Source organism: Marmota flaviventris, chromosome 6 (assembly GCF_047511675.1).
Source record: "Marmota flaviventris isolate mMarFla1 chromosome 6, mMarFla1.hap1, whole genome shotgun sequence".
Lineage (NCBI taxonomy): Eukaryota > Metazoa > Chordata > Mammalia > Rodentia > Sciuridae > Marmota > Marmota flaviventris.
Window position 1 is genome coordinate 124,730,836 of NC_092503.1, and position 15,307 is coordinate 124,746,142.

General features: G+C 42.0%; 1 long non-coding RNA gene across 1 annotated transcript; it reads left to right on the plus strand.

Annotated features, from left to right (window-relative positions):
* The first annotated feature begins 692 nt into the window (after nt 1-692).
* LOC114080501 (uncharacterized) lies at nt 693-5,808 on the plus strand. The gene is made up of 3 exons (XR_003580621.2): nt 693-833; nt 5,054-5,175; nt 5,714-5,808. It is a non-coding gene; the product is annotated as an uncharacterized lncRNA (long non-coding RNA).
* Nucleotides 5,809-15,307: the final 9,499 nt, after the last annotated feature.

The window sequence follows — 15,307 nt, forward strand, 5'->3', positions numbered from 1 at the left end:
GCTGGGAAAGGAGGAGAAACACACAGACTAAAAGAGACTAAAGGACATATCAACCACATGCATTGCAGACTTATTTGCATCTTGGTTTGAACAAGTTAATTGTAATTAATTTTTAAAATCATGAGACAAAAATATGAACATCAGTTGTACATTTACATTAAAGAATTGTTCATCTTTAAGGTATGATCATTATATTTTTATAAGTTATTTGCATACTGAAGTTTTTACAAAAGATGTGATGTCTGGTATTTGCTTAAAAACGGTGGGGAAAAAAGAGGGGAGATGAATTGCTAATTGTTGAAGGAGGAGATAAGTGCCCAAGAGTTCATCATACTATTTTCTCTACTTTTATATAGCTTTAAAACTTTTCCATAATAGAAAGGGAGCGCGCGCGCGCGCACACACACACACACACACAGACACACGAGGGTGGGGGAGTGAGACCCTCTAAGTAAGGTCTCTACCAGAATCAATATTTGGGAGTGAATTTGACTCAGGACCCAGACATCTATCCCTTCAGAAATGCTGAAAAGTTTCTGATTATGGCAAAAGATTTCTTTTCAAAGACAAATCCATCCGACTTTTCCAGGTCCTCATACTGAGAAAGCAAAGTTAAACCAGTACTATGTGCATCTTCCTCTCAAACTCTCACCATCACAACAAAAATCTGTATCATTTCTAGTTTTGCCAGGAATCGAAGTTAAAGGACTGCTTGTGTTTCCTGGGTGATACTGAATAAGTAAAAAGGACGAAGAGACGGACCCACGATTTGCGCCAGAGTTCAAAATTTTCAAGGGTTTCTTCCTCTTCGACTCTCTTCAGCTGGCCGGCGGGTAGGGTTGGCAGATGGGGCGGGCATTCCGAGGTTTTTACAGCCGCCCAGTTGGGATTAGGAAGCGGCAGGATTGCAGCCGACGTGCCGAGTCGTCTGCTGACCGCCAAGCTGCTGGGCACGTGTCCCCGCGAAGGGAGGGCGGGCCCAGGTGTCGCGGCGGGAGCGAGCCAACGCCCAGAGCGCGGATTCCAAGAGCGCGCTGTCAGCCCTGGCTGGGCTCCTCCAGCCAGTTCCCCCGGTTGCCCGCGAGGCGCCGCTGATTACATAAACAGCCTTGGCTCTTCTGCCAAGGAAAGGACCTGGGACTGGTGACAAGGCGGCCAAGACCGGCCAGCAACTCCGGTCCTGACATTCATTCAGAATCACCCCGGGGTAGTTCAAATTCCCATATTCAAAAGTCCTAGCCATGAACTTCACACACTTTACCCTCTTTAATTATATGCATATTTAGCTTCTTTGCTAGAAAGAGAGATCTCTGACTGTATTACATTAATTACCTACTTCTTCCCCTTTCCCAACCCCGGCACAGCACAGACACTAGAATGGGGTAGTTGATTAATATTTACTAAATAGAAATCATCTCCTAATTATTCTTTCCTGCAAAGGGCCAATGTCTTGGAAATTCAATTTTTTAAAAACATTCAGCCTTTTTTTTTTTTAAAGAGAGAGAGAGAATTTTTTATATATTTATTTTTTTAGGTGTAGATGGACACAACACGATGCCTTTATTTTTATGTGGTGCTGAGGATTGAACCCCGGTCCCGCCCGTGCTAGGTGAGAGCTCTACCGCTGAGCCACAATCCCAGCCCCGAGAGAGAATTTTTTAATATTTATTTATTTTTTTTAGTTTTCGGTGGACACAACATCTTTAGTTTTTAATGTTTTTTTATGTGGTGCTGAGGATCGAACCCAGCGCCCAACCCACTGCATGCCAGGCAAGCGTGCTACTGCTTGAGCCACATCCCCAGCTCTGGAAATTCAATTTTTATGGACCAGTTCCACCTCACTTCCTCCAAGAAGTCTTCCCCAGCCAGGGTGCCTGACTCTTGCTGTAGGAAGTGTGCATACTCTCAAAGCCACCAAAGGACCAGTTAGTAGATGGAAACTCCTTGAAGACAGAAGCAGCCTCTCACTCATTTTTCACTCCCCTATTCCAGTGGCAGTTCAGGGTATGGTTCAGAGTGAATGGAAGAATATTTTACCACCAGGTTTAAATTTGGGGAGGTCTTCCAACCTGAATCTTAATTTTGGGCAATGACCAGCCCCTCCCTTATCCCTGAGGAAAGAGGGGCTTCTCTTTCAGAGCCTTTTGGAATCCTATATCCTTGAGGAGTGTTCTGGGCAGGTACTGAGTCCATATCAAGAGCTGAAATTTCCATTCCTTAACTTTTTTTTTCCTGTTCCTCCACATGTTAATAGTACCAACAATAACTTGTTCAGCAGTTTTTTAAATGGTTTCAGAGATGTTATTCCATTTACTCCTCACAATCTCTTGAAGAATTATGTATCATGGCACTCCCACATTCCAGATAGGTCATAGATGCTCAAACTTAAGTCTAAAGCACGTGCAAAAAGCGTTTTGAAAAGACAAAAGCCCCTAAACAAGTGACAGAATGATTATGACAAATAATAATCTTTCCATGGTATTGTTCCCTCCTAGACACCCTATTAGTTTCCTAGGATTGTCATAACACATTCACACAGACTGAGTGGCTTGAAACAACAGAAACTTATTCTTTCACAGTTTGGGAAGGTAGAAGTCTGAAATCAAGATGTCAGCAGAGCCCTGCTCCCTCTGAAGGGTCTAGGGAAGACTCCTTCCTTATCTCTGCTAGCTTCTGTAATACTGAAATCCTGGGCATTCTTTGGCTTGAAGATGCATCACTCTGATCTCTTCATCTGTCCTCTCCCCTATGTGTCTTTTTCTTCTCTTCTTTTCTCTCTCCCCCCACCCCCAGGGATTAAACACCCAGGGGTGCTTAACCACTGAGTCACATCCCCAGAAATTTTTACTCTTTGAGACTGGTTCTTACTAAATTGCTGGCTTTGAACTTGTGATCCCCCTGCCTCAGCTTCCTGAGATGCTGGGTTTATAGGCATGCACCACTGTGCCCAGTTTTTCCCTGCATTTCTATATCCAGATTTCCCTTTTCTTGTAAGGACACCAGTCATACTGGACCAAGGCCCACTGTAATCCAGTTGACTTCATTTGAACTTGATTTCATCTGAAAAGATCCTATTTTTAAACAAAGTTACCTTCATAGGTATCTGGAGCTAGGACTAGCTTTCTGGCAGACACAGTTCAACCTATAATTCCTTCTATCACATACTGGAAAATGAGGTTATGAAAAAAGAGAAATGATGGCAGGAAAAATGGTTCTTTAGAGTCATGACAGCTTTTGAAAGGCTCTGAAAGAAGAACTCCTCTTCCTTCAGGAGTTGAGAAGGGGATGGTCATTGTTCTATTACTGAAAAAGCCAAGGCCAAAACCTGAAGGAAGTCAAAACAAGAAGAAAGGAAGACAAGGTAGTGGGTCAGAGGATGTATTCTCCAGGGAGAGTCAAGTTTGAGCAACTAGGCTGGAGGACCAAGGAAGTGGCAAGGTAGAAGAGAAAACTGTGTAGTGGGAGTACAGAAAGCATGAGGGGGTGCAAAAGAACTGCTCCCTAGCAAGGGAGAGTAAGCAAGAGCCACCCATTCTTGGGGAAGTCCAGTGACAACTAAGGTCAGTGTCAAAAGGAGGAGGCCCACGGTGCTGAGACCCTTCCACCCACCCCTTGAGAAGCATGGAGTCTGCTAACTCCTGAAGCATAGTCCAGATACTTCTGGATCATCAAATCATCTTGTCCTCCTTCCTGTGGCCTTATTCTCTACTCATTTTTTTGCCACCATCCTCCACTTACTCACTTTCACCTAGGTGTTTTTCTCATCCTCTTTTTCCTCACTCTCATGGTCCTTCAGGGCCCAACTCTATGCTTCTTCTTCAGAACTCCACCCTCTTTCCTCTGCTCCCCTTGCCACTGTCTAGATTAGGCCATCAGCCCCCATCTGAATTACCATGACCACTGCCTCCCTCATCTTCCTGACTCCAGACCTGTTCTGCCCAATCCATCCTCTCTGACTCAGGCCAAAAGAATTGTTTCCCTGTTTTGTTTTCAGGACTGGGGATTGAATGTAGGGGAGCTCTACCATTTAACTACAACCCTAATACGAGACAAGATCTTACTAAATTGCCAAGTCTATCCTCAAACTTGCTTGTGTTTCTTCTGTCTCAGTCTCCTGTGTTGCTGAGACTACAAGTATATTTCACTGTGCTTAGCTGTTTCCCAAAATTTTATCACAAGCATTCAGCAAGCAGAAAAGGGGCTTGGGATGTGACTCCATTGTAAAATACTTGTCTGGCATGCATGAGGTCTTGGATTTGATCCCCAGCACCACCAAAGGAAACACCCCCCCACCCACACACACAGAGAGAAGTTGAAAAGGGTTTTGCAATGAATACCCAAATACCCACCACCTAGATTCTGTCATTAGCATTTGACTATAGTTGCTTTATCCAATGCTTCTATCTACTCATCCCTTTATCATCAGTCCATCTTGTAATTTTATGAATTTTAAAGTACATAGCAGACATTCAACTGAATTTTTAAAACTGAATCTAACCATATCAGGTTTAGCTGGACTTTCAATGATTCACTTTCTCTAAAGGAGAAGGACTGAAATCCACATTGTGATCTGTAAGAGCCTCCAGTCTAATCCCTCCTCTTGCCTGCTTCCCATTTTTCACTCTAGTAAAACCAAACTGCATAAAACTCACCACCCATCACACTATCTATCATCTCCCTGACCTGCTTTTGTTTCTTCGTATGAGCTTTTCCTCAGCTTCCAGGCCTCAAATACCCATTCCCAGAAGCCTTTTTTTTTAAAGTCCCCCCTTCTCTCCTACATTGGTTTGGATGAATCTCCTCTATGAGCATAGAACAGCCCCAGGGCCATATCTAAATTATTGGACTTATTTCCACAAATCAATGATCTGCTCGTGTATCTCCCACCCTCACCTCAACTGAGTGCTTCCTGAAGTCAGGGATCTTGTTCTATTTGCCTATTGTCCTTGGCAACTAGAACAATCTGTGGCATATGTGGGTTCTCCACAAATACTTGCTGAGTGAATACATGACTATCTGTCCCTTCTGACAGCACCTCCTGCCTTTGTCCCAGCTTCTTACCAACAGCATGGATCCAGTTCTTCAGTGTGCATCCAGAGGATAAGAATGAAGCAGGATGTGGTGGCCATGCCTATAATCCCAGCTACTTGGGACACTGAAGTAGGAGGATCACAGGTTTGAGTCCAGTTGGGCAAATGAGTGAGACCCTGTCTCAAAATAAAAATGAAAAGAACTGGGAATGTAGTTCAGTAGTAGAGGGCCCCTGGTTCAACCCTCTGATCCACATCAAACAGAAAAAAAAAGGGAAGAAGAAGAAGAAGAAGAAGAAGAAGAAGAGGAGGAGGAGGAGGAGGAGGAGGAGGAGGAGGAGGAGGAGGAGGAAGAAAAGGAGGAGGAGGAAGAGGAGGAGGGGGGAGGGGGAGGGGGAGGGGCGGGGGAGGGGGAAGAAAATTTTTAAAAGGAAAAGAAAGAATGAGAAAAAAAGAGAGAACACTGAATGGTTCTCCATCCAAATACCCTGGGAACACACTTGCAATTGAACAAGTTGAATTTATTATTCCTTGCAGAGAGGGAGAATGCACTCCATAGGAAATCATAGGCCATCTCAATAAGTGTGTTAGGAAAAAAAAGAACACCTACTATAGGATTTGTGGGAGAGGAGACTAGAATGAGGATAAAACTGTAATTGGTTATTATTTTTTTTTTTTTAAAGAGCCAAACACAGTGAAGCTCTTCTGTCATCCTGGTCACTCAGGAGGTTGAAGCTAGAGAACCACAAGCTTGAGGCCAGCCTCAACAACTCAACTTAGTGAGATCCTATCTCAAAATAAAAATAATAGAAGGTTGGAGCTTTAGCTTTGTGGTAAAGTTCTCTGTGTTAAATCCCCAATAAAACACACACACACATAGCAGTTATCTCACAAATTGGTCAAAAATGCATCTTCCCTTTTAGCAGAGGTGTTTGGTATTTTGTGAATGTACAGTTACCATGATTTTTTTGGTCTGTGTTCAGACAAAATTATCTTGCTTTTTCTCACTATCACAGTTTGGGGTAAATTTGTCTGAGGTTGGTATTTTCTAGGGCAGTTTATGCCTAGGAGGAGAATAAAAGTGTTTGGGGTGTCAGGTCACCTTCTGAATAGCAGAGGCTGCTCTGTTTTCCTGTCTGAGTGCTTAGGTGGGGAATTGGGGCATAGATGAAATTGTGTGGTTGGGGAATGCGTGTTTAGAGTCCAGTTCAATGCAAAAGCTCTTCAAACAGGACAAGTCTTGAGTTTATCTCCAAGGTATTCAATCTCCAACTTAGCCATAAAACCCCACCTTTCATGGCCACGGTGAAGACAACTAGTCATTAGGGAGCAGCCTTGGGTGGCCTTGACTGGGGCCTCATGCAGGCCTTTCCTATCTGGAGGTTCCTTGTTCTCCCAGGGCAGAGACTCTGAAGCTTGTTGTCTTGGCTGGGCTGTTTTTGTTTGTCATCCTTCCTTATATCACAGTCTCATAGTGACTCCCATACCCACTCATTTGAGCCCTGAGGAAAACCTATTAGATATGAATTCTTTGTTGATAGTGGCCTCTGACCAGACGGGTTCAGCTCTCTGGACCCCAAGGGCCTTCTTGTCTCTGCTCTTTGCCTTTTGGGGTGGTGATCTCACCCAGCCTGTCAGTTTCAGGGATCCAGTGAGTCACTGTGGGATAAATCAACAGCCTGCCAGATGCCTGGCTCCTGAGTTGTCTTGGGAAGGATGTGGGGCCATGACCTTTAATCCTCCAGTGCTTCTGTGTATTAATGATTCCCTTTTCCTAGTAAGGCCCTTAATGTTTCTTCAAATCAGATATTTCTAATGTTAATGCCTCCTGCTTTCATTTCCCCTTTCTGACAAAGGCAGACTTTCTTGTTCTTATTAGGTTCTTTATTACCCTCCCCCCCCACCCCACCCCCACACACAATGCCTGGCTTTCTTTATCACATCCTTATGTCCTGCCTTCTCTTCCTTTAGGTTCAAATCTTCTTACCAGAGGTGTTTGATTGCTGTAAGACCTGGAACAAATTACTTAACTCTCTGGGCTTTAGTTTTTGCATCTGTCAACTGTGGATAATGATAATTGCCTTTTAGTATTGTTGTATGGATTATTTTTTAAAACTATATAAGTAATTAATGTATACATTCATTTGCAAAGAATTTAAATGAGATAGGCAGAATGAAAGTCTCATTTAACTACTGTCTCCCTAAATCCTAACTTAATGTAGTCCTTCATGACATTTTTCTGAGTATTTATATACATACTCATATACACATAGAAATATATATATATATGTGAATGTGCATGTATGTATGTTTGTGTTTTTGAAATAGCTATTAAGTAAGGGTAATGAAGATGGGAGGATATTTGCTTGAGGACCAAGTGAGGTTGTGGTTTAAATAAAAAGTTATATCTTGCATAAATCAATAGATAATGCCTAAAATTGAAGGAGCATATAATTACTAATATAATCCTGGCATATAGAAACAAACACCAAAAACAAATGAGCTAAGAGTTGAAAGTAGAGAGATAGGGGTGAGGGCTAATTTTTTTTTTTTAAAAGACAGAGAGAGAGAGAGAGAGAATTTTTTTAATATTTATTTTTTAGTTTTTCGGCAGACACAACATCTTTGTTTGTATGTGGTGCTGAGGATCGAACCCGGGCCACACGCATGCCAGGCAAGCGTGCTACTGCTTGAGCCACCTCCCCAGCCCCTAATATTTTTTTTCTATCTAACCCATCTAATTATTTGACTTTTTATTTACACGTAATAACTTCAATTAAAATTCTGGAAATAATCTTATTATGTTCTGTGTTCTTTTTCTTTTTTTCCCCCACATCAAGCTGTGCTGCCCACACACTCCCTCACATTTCCTCCCCCTCTCTATTCCGGCAGTCCAGCCTTCTGCAATCTTCCTGATCTTTCACAATTTTGACAATCCACTCTGTACCTGCTGCCAGAATGACCTCTGGAACATGTTCGGAATATATTCCTACCGGACTTAAGAACTCTCTGAGACTTGCCCAGGATAAAGGATTGATCCTAAGCGCTTGGCAAGGCAAGCTCTAGGTCCTTCTCAGCTCCAGCCCCAGGCAGGATATGATGCTCACCACACACTGTAATCCTCAGCTGTGAGCTGCACCTGCCCTTCTCCAGGCCTGGCTCTGTTCTCTCTATCCACCCCCCCACCAAAATCCTTCCCTTGTGGGTGTTTATTTAATATGAATCATAACTCATAGTACTCAATATTCTGAACTTTTTCTTTTTAACCACGTTCCTAGAGACTGTCTCATGTCAACCCAAATAGGGTTCTTTTCCTTGTTCTTTGTTTTGTTTTGGTGCTGGGGATTGAACCCAGGGTTTCATACATGCTAAGCATGCTCTACCACTGAACTATATCCCCAGTCCTTCCTCATTCTTATTAAATACTGCTACATGGATTAAATTACCTAATATACATGAAAGCACTTTGGATGTCATCTGGCATACAGGTATGCTATGAATATTTCTATTGTCCCAACAAATGGAGAAGCACTTTAACCCATAGCCCTATAGTTGTAAGATCCCTCCTAACCCTCATGACAGCCATGTGATGATTTAAAATGGAACATGAGTTTAATGCCACTGTCCTCCCCATCATTTCTTTAGCTTCTCCATTGAGTACCCTTCACATCCCTTCTTTGTTCTTTCACACACCTACTCTCCCATGCACTGTGCAAACTGGCTTTTACCTAAAAGGCCCACTCTCACCCTCTCCCACCATCCACTGGAGAAAGGTTTTCCCTCTTCCCAGACATCCCCTGCGAAAGCTTCCCCAAGCTGCCCTCCCCCAGAGGAGCCCTCAGGCCTGGGGCCACACCCTTGTCTTGTTTATACAGCTCACATCTCTGCTGCACTGGAAGCTCAGTCTTTTGAAACAGACTATCTTAATACCTGCAGTGCTTAACATATTACCTGGCACAGAAAAAGTGGCCCATAAATATTTGTAGGATGAAAATCCTTAACCTCCTAAAAGTCTAATCTCTCTCTTCTATTTAACATGTCACCTACAGACACTGTTGCTGCTATGGTATAAAAGAGAAAGTAGAAATTTTCTGTTCTTACTAGCTGTGTGAATTGGGGCAATTCATTTCACTTCTTGAGCCTCAGTTTCTTGATCTGTAAAATGAGAGTAATGATATTTATGATAAACAAATGCTGATACAAAATATATAATGGTGCTCCAAAATGCAAAAAGTATTATCTCTTCTCCAATTTCATGTCCAACTTTATGTAGTTCTGATGAAATCCTCTCATCACATCCAGCTTCTTCTGCCAGATTCCCTCCTCCCTGTGTTTGCTCTTCATTCATTTCAGATGCTGTTGTTCACCAGCTCATCCCTCTATCTAACCCAAAAGGTCCTACTTTGCCCTAATTCCTCCTTAGTGTCTCTTCACTAGGCTTCATCTTTCTCCTCCTATGAATAGATCTGTCTTCTCAGCCTCCTCAGAGCCACCCCAGGAGCTTCCTTGAAGCCCCTCCCTGCTCTTCCTGCCCTACATGCCACCCTGAGGGCAGGGGAGCCAGGCATGGGTGTGGGTACCTCTACTAAGCCCTGGTTTCAAGGACGCTCACAAAGGTGCTCAGAGATGGCAGATAAAAGGGTGCGAGAGGCCACACTCTGCTCAGGGAGCGGCTTGATGAAGGGAGCCCCAGAGTCCAAGGCGGGTCCCCAGGCCAGTTTTCCTCTCAGAGATGCAGGGTGGGGCAGTGCAGGGCTGGAAGAGTGAGTTGGGGGGCACCTCTGAGGCTCTGGAGGAAGTCAGAGGGAAGGGCTGCTGCATTAATTGGCAGGCTGGATGCCAGCAGCATGCCTGTGATATTTTGGCAACAGGTCACGGGGAAGAGGAAGGAAGGGAGGGAGGGAGAATGTCATGTGGGCCAAGTCCCAGAGGCACATGGGGCTGGCTCTCAGCTCTTGAGGCTTTTCTAGGTCACTCTGTGTAGCTGTCTCCCTGACTGAGTCTCTCTGCTCTGCCTCACGCTTCCTTTTATGTTTCTGACTTGGTTTCTCTGACTCATAGTTCATGTCTCTGACCCTCTTTGTGTCTCTGTGTCCCTGAGAGTCAAGAGTCAGTGTTCCAACACTGCTGGAGGAAGATGAACTCAAGCCCTGATTCTGCCCCCAGGCCGACTTTGATCTTGAGAAAAAAGGCCACTTATTCTGCCTGGCCACCAGTTTCCTCCCTGTAACTGGAATGTGACATATTCTCCTTGAGTAGGTAAGAGAATGGTAAAAAAAAAAAAAAAAAAAAAAAAAAAAATTAACTTGAAAATTATTATTTGCTAATATTAATACTATTCTTTCTTTTTGGTTCTGCCACTACTCATAATGTCATGTGCTGACCAAGGACTGCACAGTTTACAACAGGCAGCTGAGCTTCACATGTCCAGGGTGAAATTCCTCATCTTCCCATCCCAGCCACTGACAGTTCCATCCTCTCAGTGCTGGGGCCAAATCCCTCAAGTTCCCTAACTTCTTATTTGCTGTTATGACTTACATCCAACCCAGCAGCAAACTGTCAGCTCCTGTTGACACATGTCCAGAATCAGTCCCTTCCTAGCACCTCCATCTACTGCCAGGCTCACCTTACTCTGAACTAAATGAAGTGCACAACCTGGTCACCTCTCTCACTTCCTACTCCTCCCTCTGCTTCAGCCACATGGCCTTCATGCTAAATCATTTTCTTTTCTTTTCCTTTCTTCCTTTCTTTTTTTCTTTTTAAAGTACTAGGGATTCAGCCCAGGGACACTTTACCACTGAGTCACAATCCCAGTCCCCACAACCTCCTGCTTTTTTTGGACAGAATCTTGCTAAATTGCCTTGAACTTGAGATCCTCCTGCCTCAGCCTTCTGAGTGGCTGGGATTACAGGCATGCACCACTGTGCCCAGGCATTCTAAATCTTCAACACACCAGCAGCTTCTGCTTCAGAGCCTTTCCCTTCATCTGGAATAACTTCCTCCAGATAAGGACTTGAGTAATTCTTTCACCTTCCTTGAAGCTTTGCTCAAATATAACCTATTAAAATTGTAAACCTGCCCATTCCATCCAGCATTCCCTATAGTCTTTCCTGACTTTAAATAGCTTATGGTGCAGCTTGAGTATCCCTAACCCAAAAATCTATAATTGGAAATGTCCCCAAATTTGAAATTTTTGAGTGTCCAAATAACTTCATAAGTGGAAAATTCCACACCTGACTTCCTATAACAGACCACAGTCAAAATGCAGACACATTCAAAATATTGTATTGCTGGGTGTGGTGGCATACACACCTGTACTCCCAGTGACTAGAGAGGTTGAGACAAGAGGAGCACAAGTTTGAAGCCAGCCTCAGCAAGTTAGTGAGGCCCTAAGCAATTTAACAAGATCCTGTCTCAAAACAAATATTAAAAGGGCAGGGGGCTGGGGTTATAACTTAGTTGGCCTTGCATGCACAAGACCCCAACACCACAAAAAATAAATAAATAAATAAATGAAAGAGCCAGGGGTATAGCTCAGTGGTGGAGTACCCTAAGTTCAATTCCCATTAGCACTAAGTTAATATATGTATATTTTAAATCAAAAACAAAATTTAAATATTGTATAAAATTACTTTTAGTTTCAGGTTATGTTTGTAAGGTAACTATGAATAATAACTGAATTTTGTGTTTAGACTTGGATCCTATCGCCAAGATACCTTGTATATGCAAATATTCCAAAATCTGAAAAATTCCCAAATCATTTCAGGTCCCAAGCATTTTGGATAAGAGCCACTAATTGCTACCAATCACATGTCCCTTATATATTTGTTAATGATCTGTTTTCCTTAAGAGGGCAGATTCCTATGTGCTTTGGTCTCTGCTGAATCCCCAGCTCCCAACACTGTTTCTGGCATGTAGTAGGTACTTAATAAATATTTGTTGAATGAGTGAATATAAATTATTTCCTTAGATCCTTAAAACAATTCTTTGATGTAATATATGTAATATTTTTATTCTATAGTCACAAAGCTAGCAAGAGTTGAGTTGAATCTTGAGATGCAACTATTTCCAAGCTGTGTGTATGTACTTTCATACTGTGCGGTTTCTTACTTAATTTAGCTAGGAAGCTGAAAACATGAGTTATTTCAGTGTGGTTGTTTATTTTGTTGTTGTTATTATTGTTGTTGTTTGTTTTTGATACTGAAGCTTGAACCCAGGGATGCTTTACCATTGAAACTACATCCCAGGCCCTTTTTACTCTTTAGACAGGGTTTTTCTAAGTTTATGAGGCTGGTCATGAGCTGGAAATCTTCCTGCATCAGCCTATTTGAGTTGCTGGGATTATAGGTAGGTACCACTGTATTTAGTAATTAGTTCAACTTTTAAATGAGAGGGTGTGAGCCTGGTATAATAGCATACACCCAAATCTCAGCACCTAGGGAGGTTGAGGCAGGAGGATCCCAAATTCAATGTTAGCTTCAGAAAGTTAGCGAGGCCCTATCTCCAATATATACATAAAGGACTGGCAATGTAGCCCAGTGGGTAAAGCCTTTCCCAACCAACCACCTGGTGTCCAATTCCCAGTACCCACACACACACACACAAATTTAAATAACAAAATAAATGAAGGGGTTTGGACTGGTGGATTTCCCATCTGCTAGAAGATGAGGCCTGCTCCTTCCTCCAGAGCCTTCTCAACTGCTTCAGTCAAGTTCTTCTCCCTCCTCCCCACTTCAACATTTCCTGAGGCCCAGGGAAGAGAGGTTAAGTGGTTTACCAGGTCTATTGGAAGACTGTGAATCACAGAACCATGGGAAATTTTTCTGGTTTTGGCTATCTACATTCTACCCTTCCTGATGGCTTAGCCTCTGATTCTGTCCAGGAAATAGGATGACAATAAATTAAAAAGAAAGAAGAGAGAAGGAAAAAATGTGGTGGAGAGAGCAGGGAGATAGGTAAGAGGAAGAGAACAGAGAGGTAAGTACATGTCTGGGAATATTCTGCAGAGAGGAGAGGCAGTCCTTGTGCAGGGCTGTTCATCTGAACCAGGAAGACTCAACACTCTGTCTGTATCTCCTCTCTTGTGATCCCATTCCCGTTTCAGTAATTGCATCTTGCTTTGACCCAGTTGTTCACTCCAGGAATTAGAAACTCATCCTTGATTTTCCTTGCTTTCATCCCACAAAGACCTCTTCAATACTTTTGTCAGTTCTATCTACAAAATGTATTTCAAATTGGCCTGCTCACTCCAGCTCCACTGAATTCCACAAACTCAAGCCAACAACATCTCTTGTCTAAACAACTGGAATGTTTTTCTCTCTTCAGAATGATCACCTTGTATAGATCTGGGGAATGTTATTAGTATGTAGTAGCCATAGGTCTTTCCCATTATACTCTTGTCTTATTTCACTACTCAGAACTGAAGACTTCTTGATTTAATACCTTCTTATGTCTTCATCACTACCTGTTCTCTAGCCCTCAAATGCTTTTCCTTTCTCTCTGTGTATGGTGAACTCCTCATCTATCAGGTTTACCCTTAAATATTACCTCCTTAGAGAGGCCTTCCTCAAGCCTTCATCAAACTTAGAACTCAGGCTATTAGTATCTGTGCTGGATACTAAGTTATCAGATTTCACAAATAAAAATATTTTATTTTTATAAACATTTTTATATTTATAATATATATATATATATGTCTATATATATATATATATATATATATATATATATATATATATATATATATATATATATATAAAAACAGGCTCATGCCTGTTATCCCAGAGGCTCAGGAGGCTGAGACAGGAGGATCTTGAGTTCAAAGCCAGCCTCAGCAATGGCAAGGCACTAAGCAACTCAGTGAGATCCTGTCTTTAAATAAAATACAAAATAGGGCTGGAGATATGGCTCAGTGGTTGAGTGCCGCTGAGTTTAATCCCCGTTACTTAATAATAATAAATAAATAAAAATAAAGGATGCCCACTTATATATGCATTTAGATAAATAATGAATAATTATTTAGTATAAATTTGCCTCCATTCAATATTTGGGGATACTTTACACTAAAAAATTAATTGTTCAGGAAATTCGCTCACATGTGGAAGCTAGAGAGGAAAAAGAAAAAGAAATAGATGAGGGGATCATTAGAATAGAGGAAAGGGACTAAAATCCTGAACAGGACAAGGAGAGGGAAAGGAGACATACAAGGGAATGATACTGGTCAAGTTATATGTTATATTGTGCACATGTATGAATATGTATAATAAATCCCATCACTATGCACAACTATAATGCACCAAAAAGTGGAAAAATTAAAATAAAATGAATGTTAAAATATATACAAATTGGACCATATAAACCCCAATTTAAAGCTTAGAAGAAAGCCCAGCTCCTTATCCTGGTCCTTAAAGTCCTGCACAGCCTGGCTCTTGGTATGGCTCTAATCCCAAGTCAAACCATTTTCATAGCACTTCACTTTTCAACAACATTGTTCCCACTTCAAAGCCTTTGCACCTGCCATTGCCTAGAGGGCTCTCCTCCAATTCTTTTCACTACTGGATCCCTCTCATCCATCATGGCTCAGCTCAAATGTCACTCCTCAGAGAAGTTTTCCTACTAAGAGTAGTGCATGCCTCCTCTGGTTAACTCTTCTTACATTACCCACTTTATATTCCTTAAAGCATTTATCATAATCTATAATTAGTTTCTTAATTTGTTTGCTTGCTTATTGTTGATGTCTCCTAATAGAATTTAAATTGCCAGAGGACAAGGGACTGTGTTTGGCTTGTTTTCTACAGTTCCCTTAACTCCTAGAACAGTGCTGGGCACATAGTAGGTGCTCAGTAAATAGTCGTTGAATGATTAAATGGAATAGTTGGATGAATGCACATCTCTTAAAGGAATGCTGATAACAAGTTGAGGAACAAAAAAACATGGGGAGCATTGGGAAGAGAAGTGATAGTGGATATTTAAAGGGGAATTTAAAGAGTGAATAAAGAAACGTCACTTAATGAGATCCTAACTCAAAACTTAAAAAAAAAAAAGAAATGTGGTAGCGCATGCTTGTAATCCCAGTGGCTCAAGAAGCTAAGGTAGGAAGATGGTAAGTTCAAAGCCAGTCTTGTCAATTTAGCAAGACCCTAAGCAATTTAGTGAGACCCTGTGTCAAAATAAAAATAAATAAATAAGGAATGAGGATATGGTTCAGAGGTTAAGCACCTCTGGATTTAATCCCAGGAAGGAAGGAAGGAAGGAAGGAAGGAAGGAAGGAAGGAAGG